Source organism: Sinocyclocheilus anshuiensis, unplaced genomic scaffold (assembly GCF_001515605.1).
Source record: "Sinocyclocheilus anshuiensis isolate Anshui unplaced genomic scaffold, SAMN03320099.WGS_v1.1 scaffold238, whole genome shotgun sequence".
NCBI classification, from domain to species: domain Eukaryota; kingdom Metazoa; phylum Chordata; class Actinopteri; order Cypriniformes; family Cyprinidae; genus Sinocyclocheilus; species Sinocyclocheilus anshuiensis.
In genome coordinates this window covers 281,207-299,010 of record NW_015547674.1, presented here as the reverse complement: position 1 = coordinate 299,010, position 17,804 = coordinate 281,207, and the positions used below count along the sequence as shown (strand labels likewise).

Sequence of the window (17,804 nt, the reverse complement as noted above, 5' to 3'; positions counted from 1 at the left end):
ATCACAGGGGATTTATCATTAACACTTGTTTCTCTGGATAATGTTATATGAAGCACCATTACTTCAAACGAGTTATACTGTACTCATCATTTTAAGTGTTACTCAGTTAAGTGTTACTTTCCGGCCTACAATAAAGTCCTGTTGTTGGGTTCATTGTCATCCAGTGTGTCCACTTCCTAACATACAACTAGTCTGCATCATGGACCTAGCAGGATCTTCATCAACTGCCATTAACGACCCAATCGAAGACCTGGATTAGATAAGAGTCTTACAAAATATGCAAAGTCCCCAGGAGTTTAGTCCCCAGAGTTTAGTTCATGGAGTTCTTTCTTGAGCCGCTGATGATCGGAATCATGTGTGTTAAATAATGAGGGCATACAAAATATGCAGAGCAGTAAGTCCACAGGACTAGGATTGAAAAAACGCACCACATCAGCCATATATTAGCCGTAAATCAGCCATACAGTTCAACAGGTCATCATGCTCTTAGACATGGAAATGCCAGTGCAGCTCTTCTTTTTCTCTCCTCCAGTTTGTGCCTGACCTTTCTACCTCTTTAGACTCAGGATTCTAAGTCAGAGCCTTGGTGGTTAAAGGAGCAAAGGGAACAAAATTGTACACTTGCGCACATGCATACACACACTCACATCAAACTCAGGACACAAGCTGTCTTGCCACAACTTTGGTTTATTTCCCAATGAATGAAGGAACACTTTTTTTTGCCATTACTCACAGTGGTGTTATTATAAGTCAGTTATACACACATACATATAACACACAGAGACACACACACACACACACACACACACACACATTTCACAGTCACACTGGTGGACAAAATTTAACACTGTGTCCTAACCGACTTGATTCCAGCATTTTCAGTGTGAAAATGCTGTGTGACATGCCACAGTCACCAGTTAATATGGAAATATTTAATGTTACCTGCCGCATGATTGCAGATGGTTAGGACAAAAACATCACCACAACAAAAATGAGTGTCGTGGTAACATCTAAAATAAGTGGTTATAACATCTAAACTGATTTTATTCACCAACTACCCTTATGAAAAAAATGTAACCTTTAGCATACTGTCAGGAGTGTCTGCTGTGCAGGAGCGAAGGATGCGGAGATGCAGGAGATTCACAAATCACAGTCTTTAATAATCCAAATAGAGGTAACACAGGGCAGGCAGGAACACACAGACCACATAGTACAGACCAGTGTTTCCCAACCGGGGTGCCGTCCGTGGAGAGGAGGGGTGCCGTGTAAAAAATCCTTTTTTAATATTTTTAAATTACTATAATGTTCAAAAAAGCATCTATTATATAATATCCATTTCTGATGTCGCCAATAATTAGAGAAAATTGAGCCGACAGGAAACATCGATGTAGTACATTATTGTTTCTGTCTGCAATAGCCCTACTGTGTTGTAACATGGTGTGGTATAGCCTATGGGCAACTCTGGTAACGCTGCCCTCTCATTCATTGATCTGCAACCGCTATGTTATGCTCACGTGTTCTGATAATAATAGCTTTCTAGGACTGAACATTATTTGGATAATTCGTAAAAAAAAACAAATTTAAAAAAAAAGTTAAATATCTTAACCCGTTAGACCTACCTGAAAAACTAAAAAGCAATTTATTTAATTCGAAGGCCTGTCGTTATTTTTAATTTGTGCTATCATTATTAATTTCTTTATTTCTTATTTTATTACTGACTGCTTACTTGTTATTTTTTATTCAGTTCAAAGTTTGAAATCAAGCTATCTCGTGCTACTGCACCAAAATTACCCCACTGTAAAATTAAAAAAACACTGAGTGAGCAAAAATTTGTGAGATAGCTAGTTATAATGGTAATTAAATAATGTTTACATATGTATAAAAGCCTACATTAAAATCTGTCATATAAATTGGTCTCTTCATTAGAAATTAGCCTACTGATTATCACCATTGATTGACAAATTTTTTAATAATATTAAAAATATCTGTATGACATTATATTCTGCAGTTCTTCCCTGTTGTACCGAATATCTACACTTTTCAAATTATCATATCGAAGTTAGAAATTCAAATATTGTGACAAAATAAATTTTGTAGGGTGCCACAAGTTTGTTAAAATTTCCAAAGGGTGCCGCGACTAAAAAAAGTTTGGGAAACACTGGTATAGACAACACCGAACAAAGGAACGGACAACACTTTAAATACAAAACTAAACGAGGGAAGATGACAAGACACACCTGAACCGAATTAACACAAAACTAGGTCATGGAGCACATGGGGAAAAAAACACACACACAAATAGGCCAGGAGTGTGACAGTTCGCCCCCCTCCCGGAAGGTGCATCCTCGCGTCGCAGGAACAACAAAGGGAGGGACAGAGGGGAACTCAGGAGGAGGTTCGGGTGAAAGACGGACACCCGGGAGGAGGACAGCAAACAGAGTCTAGGGTGGAGATGACGGAGGGAGGAGCTAGGGAGGAGACAGGAGGAGCCAGGGCAGACCAGATGGAGGGAGGAGCCTGGGAGGAGCCTGGAGGAACTTGGAGCAGGCGGACCCAGGTGGGACCCAGGCCACAACCATGAAGGCAACCCACGGTGGAGCCGACGGAGGGAGCAGCTATGGTGGAGGAAGGGCTGACGACTCCAGGGGGCCGACTGAAGGCGGAGCAGGTGGAGGAGCCCGAGGCAGAGACGGAGAGCTGATGAGCCAGGGAAACGGGGAGGATCCGGTGGGCCAAGGAGAAGCAGATGGCGGGGATTCGGAAGGCCGCGGTGGAGCCGGAGTGACAGAGGACCGAGGAGGAGCCGAAGGGAAGGAGGAGACTGACAGAGCCAGAGGGACGGAGGGACGAGGCACAGCCGGAGGAGTGGAGTCCCGAGGCGACGGATGGTCGACGACAGACCAAGGTGGAGTCGGAAGGACAAGGGAGCCCGGAGGAGCCAGTGGACTACCGGGCCACGGCGGAGAGGAGGGAGCTAGGAGCCATGGTGGAGCTCTATCTTGTTCTCATCAGACCAGAGAATCTTATTTCTCAGCATCTTGGAGTCCTTCAGGTGTTTTTTAGCAAACTCCGTGCGGGCTTTCATGTGTCTTGCACTGAGGAGAGGCTTCCGTCGGGCCACTCTGCCATAAAGCCCCGACTGGTGGTTGACTTTCTACAACTTTCTCCCATCTCCCGACTGCATCTCTGGAGCTCAGCCACAGTGATCTTTGGGTTCTTCTTTACCTCTCTCACCAAGGCTCTTCTCCCCCGATAGCTCAGTTTGGCCGGACGGCCAGCTCTAGGAAGGGTTCTGGTCGTCCCAAACGTCTTCCATTTAAGGATTATGGAGGCCACTGTGCTCTTAGGAACCTTAAGTGCAGCAGAAATTTTTTTGTAACCTTGGCCAGATCTGTGCCTTGCCACAATTCTGTCTCTGAGCTCTTCAGGCAGTTCCTTTGACCTCATGATTCTCATTTGCTCTGACATGCACTGTGAGCTGTAAGGTCTTATATAGACAGGTGTGTGGCTTTCCTAATCAAGTCCAATCAGTATAATCAAACACAGCTGGACTCAAATGAAGTTAACTTAAATTAACTTAAATTAACTTAAATGATTTTAGCAAATGGCTGCAATATAACAAAGAGTGAAAAATTGAAGGGGGTCTGAATACTTTCCGTACCCACTGTATATCTGCCTCCCAGTCTATTAATTCCCTTTCAAAGTCCAACAGTCCCAGATACACAATAAGCTCACCCTCAGCCATGGTGCAGTGGGCAGAGCTCCTCTCCGCGCTCTCGCTGTCCACGGCTTTTTCCCTAGTGGCGGGCATTGTAGCTGGCTCTCGCTCCTGGTCTGACGTCATAAACAGCTCCGGCTCTGCGGCGATCCTCAGCTCTGTCGCTCCATGCAGCGATGGCTTGGCGGTCTTGGGCTCTCCATCAGCGGTGAGCTCGGGTTTGAGCTCCGCACAGTGGGTTGATGATGGGCTGGGCTCTGGGTCTGGCTGTGCTCTGTATTGGGGATAGACGCTCTCCAGGCACCGGATGATCCCTTCCCTCCAGCTCAGTCGAGTGGTGTCTGGGTGGTCGATGAGGCGGTGGCAAGCTGGCTGAACTCAACCACATACTCCCCAAAGGGCAGTTCTTTACGGGCTAGGGAGGTGAAAAAAGCGGCGAGTGGATCCATGGGGGAAAAACAGTAAACAAAACGCTGAACAAAACACGGAAACAAAATGGTGGGGAAACGCAACTAAACCCTTTTTTTTTGTTCATGGTTCACTGTTCTGTCACAGTGTCTGCTGTGCAGGAGCGAAGGACGCGGAGACGCAGGAGATTCACGAATCACAGTCTTTAATAATCCAAATAGGGGTAACACAGGGCAGGCAGGAACACACACAGAGCACATAGTATAGACGACACCGGACAAAGGAACAAAGGAACGGACAACACAAGACTAAACGAAGGAAGATGACGAGACACACCTGAACCGAATAAACACAATCAAAGAAGGGCGAAAACTAGGTCACGGAGCACATGGGGAGAAAAACACACACACAAGCAATCCAGGGGTGTGACAGCTGGTTGGACTGGACTACATATTTAGCTTTGTCTGTGGCTGTTTAAATAAAGTGCCCACTAATATTGGCACCCTTGGAAAATATTAGCAAAGGTGGCTGTGAAAATAAATCTGCATTGTTTATCCTTTTGATCTTTCATTCAGGAAAATCACAAAATTCTATCCTATCATTAAAGTAAAACAATGATAAACAATGTATTTCTCTAGTTCAGGTTGGTCATAATCATTGGCACCTAATTATTGCAACGTCCTTTTCCCAAGATAACAGCTTATATGAGTTTTCTCCTATAATGCCTGATGAGTTTGGTGAACACCTGACAAGAAGTCAGAGACCTTTCCTTCATCCAGAATCACTCCAGATCCTTCAGATTCCCAGCTCCATGCTGGTGCTTCTTCTCTTCAGTTCACCACACTCATTTTCTATAGGGTTCAGGTCAGGGAACTGGGACGGCCATGGCAGAAGCTTCATTTTGTGCTCAGTGACACATTTTTGTGTTGATTTTGATGTTTGTTTTGGATCATTGTCCTGATGGAAGATCCAACCACGGCCCATTATAAAATTTCTAACAGAGGCAGTCAAGAAAAAGAATCCATGATGCCATGTATATCAACAAGATATCCAGGACCTCCAGCAGAAAAACAGGCCCATAACATTAAAGGTCCAGCAGTATATTCAACCGTGGACATGGGGTACTTTTTACCCCTGTTTGCAGCCAAACAGCCCTTTTTCTAGTTTCATCTGACCATAGAAGCCAGTCCCGTTTGAAATTCCAGTCGTGCCTGACAACTGAATATGCTGGAGTTTGTTTTTGGATGAGCAAGAAGGATTTTTCTTGAATTGGAGATTCAAGAAAAGAGTCCCCCCCCAACATTCAGTCCCTTCCATGCCCATATCTGGAAAGAAAATAATTATAAAAGGGGGAAAAAAGATGGAGTGGAGGAGGTGTTCGAAGAAGGAAAGACATGTGAATTATCTGAGGGTGGGACTTCCGTGATGTGGCTCGCACTCTGTATCTGGCGGGGTTAATGCAAGTGGTGATCAATGCAGCGTTTTGCTGCTAATATTGCCTGCAGAGCAGTGCAGTTTTCTCTGCCGAAGAGTGCTATCACGTTCAGGTATTTCTTATCGATGCTACTCCTCTGAAAACCTCAAGCTCTTCTGAAGTCTGTCCCAACACAACCACACCAACAAAGGTACACACCTATTCACACACATTCATGTCCATTGATTCGCGTAACACAGAGTGGGCATTTTTCTTTGACTAACTTTGGAACCTTTGAGAAAATTGTGTATATTTAATTGTTTATTTGTTTATTTAACTGTTCTTAACTGTTCTTTCCCTGTTGTTTATTTTTATTTTGTTTTTATTTTGGAATGATAATGTGGAGTGAAATGGAGACTTGAATCTTCCGTGGTTGAAAAAGCAATCACAGGTGCAGGACGCAAGCATCTCCGGCAGCATAACTGACTGACTTATTTATATTTTCACATATTGTTGTCCCCCCGCCTCAGGTAAACCTGAACACATTAATTTTTATTTGAATTATCATGCAGTAAGTTAAGTTAAAACATGTATTAATATGTCTTTGGAAGGCTTCTCTTCTGACGTTGGTTAATGGTCACATGACATGCAGGTAAATATAAATTATTTTATAGTAAGTGTTTTATTTTAATGTTATTTCAGAATTATTTTTTGTAAATTTTTATGATTTAATTAATTATTAGCTTTTCATTAAATTCACAAAACCCCTTTACGAACCCCAGTTTGGGAAACCTTGAGGTAATGTAATGTTTATTGCATTCAACTACAATAAATGGAATATATTTTCTTACGTTACTGACAATTTGTGTCATGTAATTTGGAATAAGTAACGGATTAATCCAACGGATTAATTAATTAAAGTAATCTACCCAGCTCTGTCTATAGGTATGTGCATAAACGTGTAGTGTTTCTTTACAAGGTGCCAAGCATAATACAGCGTTTTTAGATGTTCTCACAGATCTGTGTGAACAGGGATCATTTCGACAATGTTGCTGTATGTACAAATGTTGTTGTATGTACAAAACCTTTCAAAAACGCAATGGAAAACCTCTTCTGCTTTTAGCACATTGTTGCCACGTAAACTTACCCTTAATTGGTCAAAATCTATTAATTCATCAAAACATGGCAACTATTGCAAGGCATTTAAATCACAAAGTATGTAAATGAATGAATGAATGAATGAATGAATGTCTATAAAAAGCAGCATTAAACAGCCTACAAAAAGTATATTTCAGATTTTTCACATATTTCACAGAATTCACAGAACTGGTCCTTAAAATAAAGTTTACCATTTATTTATGTAATTGTTTGATGTTTCATCCCCTCATATTCATTCAAACAATTTATCTAATGGAATAAAATAACCTCAGGATATAAGCTCCAATGGGGCATTCATTTAAGTGTGTTACTGGCCCTTTTTAGCAGTGGCTTGTTCACCCTTATCCCACAACAACTGTGGTATCAAACAACTGTGGTAAGCTGGAATCATTCAACAAACACAGTGAGTAAAGGCTTCTCCTGCTATTGTCACTTGCACTGCTTGCCACATGTATAGTGTAGCTTTCTCTGTCAGCGGCGAGGGATTCATATGTGATAAATGCAGGGAAATAGTTAGGCTGAGAGAGAAGATTTCAGAACTAGAGGCATGCATCCAAATGTTAATTGAGGATAGTAAGAATGTGAGGGCCTTAGATACAGCTTTGGATGCGACTAGCTTAGCGAGTCCTGTACATTGTTCAGTTCCAATTGCAGAGCCCCGAGGCAGGGCGACCGTGATGTGGCATTGTCGCGGGACAAAACACCGCTCTTCCATTCCGATCAAAACATTAAACAGGTTCTCCCACTCAGTGATGCACCCACTGAGAAATCTGATGAAAGTGCCTTAGTTATTGGCAATTCTATTGTACGGAACGTGAAATCGGAGATCACTAAAAATACCATTAAAGAGGTATATGAACTTGCAAGTAGGATGTCAGAAACTGTAATATGCTCTGGTCCCCTCCCTGCTTACCGTGGTGATGAGATACATAGCAGACTGTCATCACTCAATGGCTGGGTGTCTAAGTGGTGCCCGCAGAATAACATTGGTTTCACAGACAAATGGATGAGTTTTTGGGGAAGACCTGACCTGTTGAAAAGAGATGGTCTTCATCCCTCCTGGGGTGGTGCCGCTCTTCTCTCTAGAAATATGGCACATAGTCTTAGAATTTTTACTTGACTAACTGGGGCGCAGGTCAGGACCTGTTCATTATCATAATAATACTTTAGATTTAATACTGTCACATGGATTGTTGTTAATTCCATTGAAATTCTGCAGCTAAGTGATGATATCTCGGATCATTATCTACTGTAGTTGTCACGAATCCTGTCCATGAACTTCCATCCACTTGCCACCAGAGGTCGCCCTCCCATTATATTGACTCTCACACCACACAGACTATTACACATCACCCTGGACTACATTTCCCATGCTCCATTGCGCTAATCACAAGCTCACCTGAAACTTATCACACACAGCTGCTACCAATTACACCCACTATAAGAATCAGTCTCAAACAACAATCACTGCCGAGTATTGTTTAGCACTTATCGCTCATCGTGTGATAGCTACGTTACAGAGCCATTTCAGAGTTTTGTCTAGTTCCTAGTTCTAGTCTAGTCACGTCTAGTTTGGTGCCTGATTGCCTGTTTCCTGATCTCCTGCCTGTCTTAGATTCTTCTATTGCCTACCTTTCTGGACATTGTTCACCGATCTCAGACCCACGCTAGCCTTTGGATTACTCTTCATCTTGTCTCTTCTATTACTGTTTGCTGTGTATTGACCCATGCCTGTTTCATGACCACGCCTTTTAATAAAATCATGCAAATGGATCCGCACGTCTCACGTCTCTGTCGCCCCGTAACGGATCCGCATGTCTCACGTCTTGTCAGCCCCGTAACAGAATACTCGGCCACACAAGGATCCAGCGGCTTTTCAAGTGGACACTGGCCAGGTATGGACATTGCAAGATGGTTATTAGCCCTCAAACAGGGCACAAGATCGCTCGAGGACTATATTCAAGAGTATTTGAACTTTGCTTGTTTTTCTGATCTGCCGGACTGTGTGCTCATATACTTTTTTTGTGAGGGCATTAATCAGCCGCTCAAATCACGTTTAATTTGTGAAGGTTCCCGCTCATCTCTCAGTCAGTTTATGAACTATGCTTTGTTGACTGTTGCTTCAATGTTCACTGTGGGTGTCGCGGAGGAACGCGACCCCGCAGAGTCAAGTCAAGTCATAGCTGATCTTCATGAGTCAAGTCAAGTCACAGCTTCCATTGCTGAGTCAAGTCTCAGCTGATCTCCCAGAGCCTCGTCACGTCACAACTGATCTCCCAGAGCCTCGTCATGTCTCAGCTGTTTGTCCAGAGACTCATCACATCTCAGATGATCTTCTAGAGTCTCGCCATGTCACAGCTGATCTTCTAGAGTCTTGTTATGTCTCAGCTGTTCATCCAGAGTCACGTCACGTCTCAGCTGATCATCCAGAGTCATGTCACGTCTCAGGTGATCATCCAGAGTCACATCACAGCTGATCATCCAGAGTCACGTCACATCACAGCAGATCATCCAGAGTCACCTCACATCACAGCTGATCTTCCAGAGTCTTGTCACGTCCTGCCTGTTGCACCCAGATTATCAAGGTCAGTCCTTCGATATTCCAGTCTGGTACCCAGTGAGGTATGCACCGCTGGTGTCTGCACCCGCAGCTGGTATCCCCAAACCCACTCACTCTAGCCCTGCTGTTCCTGAAATGATTCCCCTGTCTGAAGCGCTTCCCATGATGGGGATCACTTTTTGGTGTGTTTGGGGCTGCATACACTACCACAGAACCTCCTGAGATGGCGGTGCTCGCTCCAGATCCTCCAGAGTTGGCAGCTGAGGCAGCAGAACCTCCTGAGGCGGCGGCACTCGCTTCAGCTCCTGGCATGGTGGTGGCACCCAACAATACACTTTCAGCCTGTCATGTCACAGTCGAAGGAACCGCAGATGAATACTGTACCTGTCCTGTTAAGCATCTGTGAACTCACTTCCTGTCCTGTAATGGCTATGGAGGCCGTCTGTAAACTCACTTCCTGTCCTGTAACGGCTATGGAGGCCGTTAGTGAATCCCCTGCCTGCCTTGTTAGGGCTATGGAGGCCAATTATAGAATTTTGTCCTGTTCCGATCCAGCCGAGAAGGCTGGTTGTGAACACTCTGTCTTGCCAGTCCCAGTCCATGAATCTAAATATGAACTCTCTACCCGTGTTGTCTCCACAAACATCTCTGTAGAATCACCCGTCTTGCCTATCCCGGTCAGTGAGTCAAATTATAAGCTGTCTATGTCACGAATCCTGTCCATGAACTTCCATCCACTTGCCACCAGAGGTCGCCCTCCCATTATATTGACTCTCACACCACACAGACTATTACACATCACCCTGGACTACATTTCCCATGCTCCATTGCGCTAATCACAAGCTCACCTGAAACTTATCACACACAGCTGCTACCAATTACACCCACTATAAGAATCAGTCTCAAACAACCGTTCACTGCCGAGTGTTGTTTAGCGCTTATCGCTAATCGTGTGATAGCTACGTTACAGAGCCATTTCAGAGTTTTGTCTAGTTCCTAGTTCTAGTCTAGTCACGTCTAGTTTGGTGCCTGATTGCCTGTTTCCTGATCTCCTGCCTGTCTTGGATTCTTCTATTGCCTACCTCTCTGGACATCTCAGACCCACGCTAGCCTTTGGATTACTCTTCATCTTGCCTCTTCTGTTACTGTTTGCTGTCTATCGACCCATGCCTGTTTCATGACCACGCCTTTTAATAAAAGCATGCAAATGGATCTGCACGTCTCACGTCTCTGTCGCCCCGTAACAGTAGTCTTGTGTATTCTCCATATTGCTAAAGCTGCAAATTCAACTCCTTGTTACAAATATGGTAGAACCATCACTTCTACCACAAAAGACTGCTTTGTAAATAATATTCCTGACTTGTCTCAATTCCTCATCATATCCAATATCTCAGAAAAATTTGATGGTGTAACAGAGACTATTGACGCTCTCTTTTCTAGCACTTCAGACACAGTCGCTCCTTTATGCTTAACTTGAACCATTCCAATCGTCTGTTTTCCATAATTTTAGTAGTGGCCAGCTGTGTATGAGACATATGTGATGTACTCACCATATGTGAAGGCACTGTGGCCAAAATGAGCTATACATACATACATACATACATACAGTGAGTATGGATCTGCATCATATTACAGCAGATGTTGGCTCACATAGGAAAAGCCAATCTTATAGTAGCATGACCAGAATAAGAGTATTTGGTGCCCTGTCCATGGAAATGTCCACATTTTATAGCACATTCAAAACACCCCGCAAATAAACTGCAATAGCCTGATCAACATAGCCTGCTGGTTACCAGAGAAACCATGTAGTAAATGTTTTTACCAACAGAAGGGGCTGCAAATTACACTGATTACTTGATTGTGCACTGTTACTTTAGCCATAGAGAACTTAACCTGGATGAGACCAGAGCACTATTATCACTTATTAAAAGAGACACTGTAATTGGTTTCAAGGTAGCCACAAAACTGTTCATATATGTACTATATAACAGGGCCTGTACTATATAACAGGATGCAGGATTCTTTTGCAAACAATTTTAAATGTTCTGAATGTCACAATGCAGTAATTCCAACCCCCACGCACATACATATACATATTAACAATTTTGTTATAATATTTGGATCTATTTGCAATGGCTATTATTACTATTTTTCACAGGTGTTTTTTTTTTTTAGATTTTTGGTGAATTATATTAAAATCATATTAACATGTGAGATTTCAATGATATTTTGGATCACTGGGCTAGAAAATATCTTCCGTTTTGATTTCAGAATCTGGTCACCTAATCTTTCAGCCAGATCTGTGTACAGTCGGCATAGCTTTGGCCAATGATCTTATCACCAATGCTGGCATTGAGCTGACAGTGGCCTACTTCTGCTAAAATCAGCACAAATGTGCTTACTATCTGGTCCCTCTAATCATTTTCAATGAAAGTCTGAGGATGGTTGCTAGGGTGCTGTAACTGAATGTCAATATGTTTTGACTGATTGTTAGGCTGAATCAAATAAGCCTATAAGTCTCCATGGCATGTATTTTTGAGTTCATGTTTCTAACATGTTGCTAACATGTTTTAGCACATTGCTAGTTGTCAAATGTGGTCCATCATGTTTGCTGTGAACCCAGCCAGGATTACCACATTCAATGGATAGTCCAGTCGGTGAAGCATGGAGGTGAGAGTGCAATGACATGAGGCTATATGAATGCAAAAGGTGTTGGGGAGATGAAATGTATAAATAGCACCATACATGTCTGTTGATATAGCAAAATTCTGGCTGACATGATGACTCCTAGTCACCAGAAGCTTGGCAGAAGAGAACAATTCCAGCATGATACTGATCCAAAGCATGCTGCCAAAAACAAATCTCTGAAAATGTATTTGTGCAATAGTGATATCCTCCAAGGAGGATTAAGTTTGTCATAAATACAGTAAATATTTATAAAGTGGATGTAAAAATTCTTGAAAAAAAGAAAAATATTGAAGCCAGTAACCACATGATATCCTACTTACAAAACATCATAAATTATCAAATATGTCTGATATGATGAAGACGTTTAGTGCTGGCAATAATCAGTATGTGATTTGATTGTGTGGGTGGATCAAGTCCATGTAAGAATCTGAATGTCACTAGGCCAGCCTATAACACCTCCAAGCCAATTATAACCACTTTCTTGCATGTTACACTACCTAAATGAAGAAAAAATCATTCTCTCTGGGGTAGGCAATTAATTAAGCAAACATTCAGATCCATTGATGTAGCTACAGTAATTGGGCATGACCAATATATTTTAACTTATGCAAATGACAACACAGCCTCCAGGCACAAATAGGGTGGCAGTTTTTAAGGGAAATTGTACAGATGTATAACTACCATGGCTAAAAACATGACGGCAAGACCTGGAGGAAAATCTGAGTTTGCAAGATTAGAAACATGAGCTTGTGTCATGTTCTAACAAAGAGTAGATGTGCCGTGGGGCTAATACTGTGTGATAAACACTAAAATCATGTTTAAACAGTGTTATGTTCACAGATGTATGTATGTATTTCTTTATTCATTTGTTTGTTTGTTTCTGGAGTGTATATTGTAAATGTCTGTGTTTGTATTCTATGCTGTGGCTGCATCCAAAAACGTACTCTCTGTGTACATTACCAGAACATACTAAATTTCAAAACCCAAAACTACCTCCCTAGTTCAAAATATAAATTATTATTTTCTACCCTTCTGAATTGTAAGGATTTGAAATCGGGAGAATTGTGACATCATAAGTTCCCCTAGACACACCCCCTTAACATGCATCATCGTCATATGTAATCAAGGAGGTCTGTTCTGAACAACACGTCTTTCCATCAATCACAAGAGTGATACTGCTGTTAGGTAAAGAAAAACCTCTGGAGCAGTAAATTCAAGATTAGCACGAATCTATCAGTTATTTGATTTCTTGCATTTTATCAAAACTCCCGTTATATTTAATGACTGTTTATACTGCCCAGTGAGTCTCTTATTTACATCGTGTTTTCTCTGTTAGTTATGATGAAACTATTCGTGAGATTGCAGAAATCATGTTGCAATAAGATCATTGTATCGTATGCTCAGTAGACATGACTGTGTGCTACACTGCAGCACTGCAACCTTTGAGGCAACGCAAGTACTTTTAAGTTATAATGCTAAATATACTGAAGCTGCTAGAGAGCTTTTTATCTAGAAGTTACTGAACAAGCAAAATAGGTGAAAATGTAGGCATTCATTGATGCACAAACAATTTTTATAATATATTTATTGTATATTGCATCATAATGCTGCCTTCACGTGATATCAGAATTATCATAAATAGGAGTTCCTTGTCAGAAATGGGATATGAAGGCCCTCTCAAGTCATATTTACAATGGGGAAACTCTGAGATCATTTTGATACCCAAGTTTATGAGTTGGGTGTGTCATAAACTTTAAACATGGCGGACAGAAACATAGCTATAATACTGAAAAGTTTTATTTGTTTTTCCCTCAACATCTACATTTCTCTTGTTGTTACAGTAAGGTACATTTACATATATAAATAACCATTTCTTTGCATTTCATGTATTGTAAACAACAAAAAATGGCATATCTGACCAAAATTTCAGCATCAACAACAAGCTAAACATCTAGATAGTGTTGGAAACTTTTTCCTCATCGAAGCAGAGACCAGGAGACGTTGGGATATGTTTCATACAGAAGTCACTCTTTATTGAGGACTCGAGCGTCGCTGCAGTCATCCAAGTCTGACTATAGCTCAGCACAGTAGAATTTATACCTTTCAAGGGGGAGGGATACATAGAGCTGGAGACAATCTAAACAAAGCATGCAAATGCAATACAGGAATCAGCTCGCCTGTTGCATTCGGTTCTTTCCTGGGCTCCTCACTGGTCCGTGTGTCCTATCCTATCCCTGTAGGTGGAGGAACAACTTTACAATGTGAAACATGAGTCCAGGTTTTCCTTCCCTGACACAACACTGCAGCTGCTGTAATCAACATTACTTGATGTGGTCCGTGCCACTTAAGCTCTAACGGTTTGTTTCTGAATGACTTTATCATGACCCACTGACCTCTAGAACAAGCGGAGTGATACAAAATTGTGAAAGGGCGTTCCTGTAGCGATACCAGTACAATATCTCATGGTTCTCAACCAGAGAACCAGGAGAACCAGAACGAACTGTTGTATAAATATAATATATATATATATATATATATATATATAAACAAATTATGATATGATTAAAAATTCACAAACAAACAGAGAAAACGGAACAGAGAAAACGGAACAAATCTCTTCAGTTTCATTAAAAACAACTTCATTTGTGTTTCAAAGATGAACACAACTGTAATGGCTTTAGAAGGACATGAGAGTGAGTAATTGATGGCAGATTTTTCAAATTGTCATTAACTATGCCTGTGATAGTGACGACAGTGTTGGACGAGAGAGGACCAGGCCTGGATTTTATTTTGTGTCGGAAGTCGTCCGCGAGGGGCTGTCGCGCTATTTTCGGAGGAGTGGTGGGCCGTCCACCAACGATGTCCAGTACCATTGCATGGCACCGCGAGTGAGAGCCTCTCAGCCGGTTGAGGACCAAGCGGTAGTGTGTCCGGGAACCCGACCGATAATGAAATTTTTTTCTTTTCCTCTCTCCCCTCTCTCGTATCTGTCTCTCCTCATCCTTCCGTCTCCTTTTCTCTCGCCTCGTCTGTCTGTCCTTACCCCCAGGTACGCCGCGGCCGCCGTGATCGGCTCCCCCAGGGGGTGGCGGGGGGGGAGTAGAGCGCAGTCTCTGGAGTACCCCGCGGCCTGCGAGGGGCGATGGGGGTATGTGACGAGTGGGGGCGGGGCCGAGAGCCGTGGGAACGGAGCGAGGCCGGTGGAGTAACTGATAATGAGCGACACCTGCACCACTCACCGGTCTCGAGTCCCATGGAGGAGCTCCGGAAGGATAAAAGGAGGAGTGACGACGGTGTTGGACGAAAGAGGACCAGGCCTGGATTTTATGTTGTGTCGACAGTCGTCCGCGAGGGGCTGTCGCGCTATTTTGTTTATTTTATTATTAAAGTTTTCTTTGAACATTCGCCGGTTCCCGCCTCCTTATTCCCGACCTACGAACGTTGTTACAATGCCTTTAAATCATACATAAATGAATGCATGAACTACCTCAAAATAGGAAGGTCTTAAATTAAAACTATACAATCATCAAACATAAGGCTTGTGTTGTCAGTGCTCTGTCTAATATGCTAAGGCATTGTCTTTTCCTCTTCTGCCACTGTTCTATGTGCTTGTATTCGCAGACTGTGTATTTGTAAGGTGTTCAGTTGTATTATCTGAGCTATCGCTCAGTGGGGGTGACATCGACATTGAAGGCTCCAGCCCTGCCATCCAAACCACTTAATAATACACCACACTAGAAAGGTAGGGCATACGCAGCAGCAGGTCAGGCTGGTGCTGCCTTGCACACAATGGCAGTTTTGCAAGTGGACCAGGCTGATATGGTGAAAAACGTAGGGAACTTTCACACTAGCCCGTTTGGTGCGCACCTGGGTTCAATTGACGTCAGAGTTTGGTACGCTTGGCTAGTGTGAAAGTTGTCATGTGAATGTGGGTGTGCACCGGGTACCGAACTGAGACTACCTGAAAGAGGTGGTCTGAGTTCGATTGTACTTGAACGGTGGCTCGGTGCACGTGAATATGAAAGCAACACGGACTCGGGTGCACACTTGTTCAAATCAAGTCACGTCAAGTCACCTTTATTTGTATAGCACTTTATACAATACTGATTGTGTCAAAGCAGCTTTACAGAGTCAAACAGGAAAATAGTTTGTCAATGATGCAGGAAGACAATAACAGTACATTTTCAGCTAAAGTCAGTTCATTGATGATTCAGTGATGTCATCATCCAGTTCAGCTCTCTTACAATAGTGTCTGTGCAATCAGTCAAGCATCCCCAACTAAGCGAATGTAGTGATGTTGTTAAAATGTCACCATCATTAACTATGTCGCCAATGAGCGACCGCCCGGCTAGGGTATATAAGTTGGTTGGTTTCTGCCTCTTGGAGTGCGTCATGGTTGAAAGCCCGCCCCTTCCTTTCTGTTATGGACTACCAAGGTAGGTGTTCGTAGCCGCTTAGCTGTCTGGTTGGAGTGTTATTTTGTGATTTGTGCGATCTTTACTTCTTTAGTGTGGTGTTAGATTGCTGAGATATACTGTGTGCGGTGTGCTGTTTGCTCTCAGGTAAGTTAATGATGTATGGGAAGCTGAGGGAAATTGGGTTCAGTTTAATGTGAGTTTTGTGTTTCAGTGTGGTGTGCCTTCATGGCTCCCATTGATTGTGGCTTCACAGTATAACGTAACCCAGGTCGCAGCACCAGCTGTTGTCGCTTTAGCCTTTAAGGAAGAGCCTTTAAAGAAGTTGTCGTATGATCCTTAGATCTGTTGTTATGAGCATTACACCATCGTATTAACGGGTAGGTAAATTGCTCTAACAGCTAAATAAACTTGCATGTTTTATTGCAGTTGCTATTGTTGTGTGTGTGTGTGTGTGTGTGTGTGTGTGTGTTTTGGAATAGGTTGAGCGGGAGCAGTAATTAATACAGCTCGTTTCCTATTCTTCATTGTTTGAGCCATGCTGCTGCTTTTGGAGTTTAATTACGTCCATGTCTAGCATCCAAGTGGGCTTGACGTTTGTTTGTTTATTTGTTTTTGTTTTTTATTTGGTATTTTGTTTTGTATTACTGTCACTGTAGCGGTTCCCATCCCATTGTACTGATTACCGCTATGCGGTGGTGATGGTACGGGTCATCGTGTAACCGTATGACCGGTGATCGATTTAAAGGTGGTGTGACTTACACTTGCGATGGTATAGTTCTGTGTTTGTTTTGTTTGTGTTTTCTTTTGTTTTGAGTGATTGTAATCTTGTTTTCTTTTACCTTGTGAACTCTTTCTAAAAAGTTGATTGTTTTCCTTTTGCTTCTTTTGTTGTGAATACGGACATTTAATTGTGGTTTATTTTCTAATATGATGTTATCTTTTCTTTTGCTTGTAGGAACAGAGTGCTTCCAGAAGCGGGCTGGGTTTTGACAGCACCACGGACATTATTTCACTTGGGGTGGCCATTTTTTTTGTGTGTCACTATTGCTGTGTTACTATTTGCAGTGAATTTTGTGGGTGTGATTTCTGATTGGTGTGATTTTTCTTTTTCTTTTGCATACCTAGTGCTGTTATATATAGACTCTGCCTTCTACAGCATTATTATTATTATTAGGATGTTTTTTTTTCTATATTGAGTTATTTTTGTTTCTTTAAATTTCTGTTTTTCTTTTTTTTTTACCTATGACATTGGTGTGTGTGCCAGCTGTGGATTTTAAATTCATGTTAGCCTATTATTTTAGCCTTAATAAAAGTTGTTTGTACAGAGATTCACGCCTCTCGCTCTTTACATGTGGAACGTATTTGCGTGTCCTTATTTGGGTTATTTTTGCCCGGTATTTCGGGGTGGCGTAGTCACTACAACTGGGCCACTTGCTACAC

At 42.4% G+C, this 17,804-nt stretch overlaps 1 long non-coding RNA gene across 1 annotated transcript in view; it reads right to left on the bottom strand.

The window, feature by feature from the left end:
• LOC107702902 (uncharacterized) overlaps positions 1-16,048 on the bottom strand; it is a 16,859-nt gene extending 811 nt beyond the window's left edge. The window contains exons 1-2 of the long non-coding RNA XR_001635799.1: positions 16,039-16,048; positions 14,241-14,246 (exon numbers count right to left, since the gene is read on the bottom strand). This is a non-coding gene — a long non-coding RNA (uncharacterized LOC107702902). The remainder of the gene's footprint in view (positions 1-14,240; positions 14,247-16,038) is intronic.
• Between the last annotated feature and the right edge of the window lie 1,756 nt (positions 16,049-17,804).